A 483-nucleotide genomic window follows, 5' to 3' on the forward strand; every position below is an offset into this window, starting at 1 on the left:
AGGTAGATGCAATTCATATAACTCAGTGCATATTAATATGTGCAGTATTTCTAAATTAATGAGTAAATAAATATAAGTGAATATTGGTCCACAACTTCATTATGAGAAATATTATTAAACAATGCTAGGTTTCTCCCTGAAAAAAATTAGATCTTTGTGAGGTTTATTTGGTTTTATAGTGTAAATGAATCATAAGAAGTCTTAGACAGAAGAAGCATTCACATGTGGTCTGCCAGAGAATCACAGGTGAAAGGCAACTGTAACCACCGTAATGTGTGTATAGAAAATGGGCATCATCCATTGCTAAAGTTGATTTGAACCATAAGTACGGTGCTTTCTTTTTTTTCCTGGGCACAATCTTTTCCTTATTATTGTCATGGGCTTTCTCATTTGTATCAAGCTAATCTAGTGTAGGCTTCTGCAGAATTTGTACCTAGAGAGATTTGGTTTTCTGTAGTTCTTCCTATCAGTTCAGTAAAGAAG

The sequence above is a fragment of the Octodon degus genome, unplaced genomic scaffold, assembly GCF_000260255.1.
Source record: "Octodon degus isolate 3935 unplaced genomic scaffold, OctDeg1.0 scaffold00062, whole genome shotgun sequence".
Lineage (NCBI taxonomy): Eukaryota > Metazoa > Chordata > Mammalia > Rodentia > Octodontidae > Octodon > Octodon degus.